We start from the raw sequence: 455 nt of genomic DNA on the forward strand, positions 1-455 counted from the left end.
CTTGCAATCTGGCAGCATTTTGAAACCATAAATAGTTTGAAACCTGGACGTTTTACTTCATATAGGCCAAATGATGCATTTCTTACCTTGCTTCAAAGTAGCCTAGCCAAAATCCGACCATAGAAATGTACGGGGGAATTAATTGTTTTATAAACACTTCCTCATTGAAGTACTTCTCTTCAGTAGCGTAGCGTAGTTTTTTAGTTCCCTCTCCTCGCCGACTCTCCTCGATTAACTTTGACCTTTTTCAAAAAGAAGCAAGAGAGGACGGAGGAGAGAGGACGCAGGAAGTGAGTAAATCTAAGGAGGAGGAGGAGGTGGAGGAGGAGGAGGAGGAGGAGGAGGAGGAGGAGGAGGATGAGGAGGAGGAGGTGGAGGAGGAGGAGGTGGAGGAGGAGGTGGAGGAGGAGGTGATGGAGGAGGAGGAGCAGGAGGGGGGGGGGAGGAGGAGGAGG

This window comes from Coregonus lavaretus (assembly GCF_964263955.1).
Source record: "Coregonus lavaretus genome assembly, chromosome: 16".
Lineage (NCBI taxonomy): Eukaryota > Metazoa > Chordata > Actinopteri > Salmoniformes > Salmonidae > Coregonus > Coregonus lavaretus.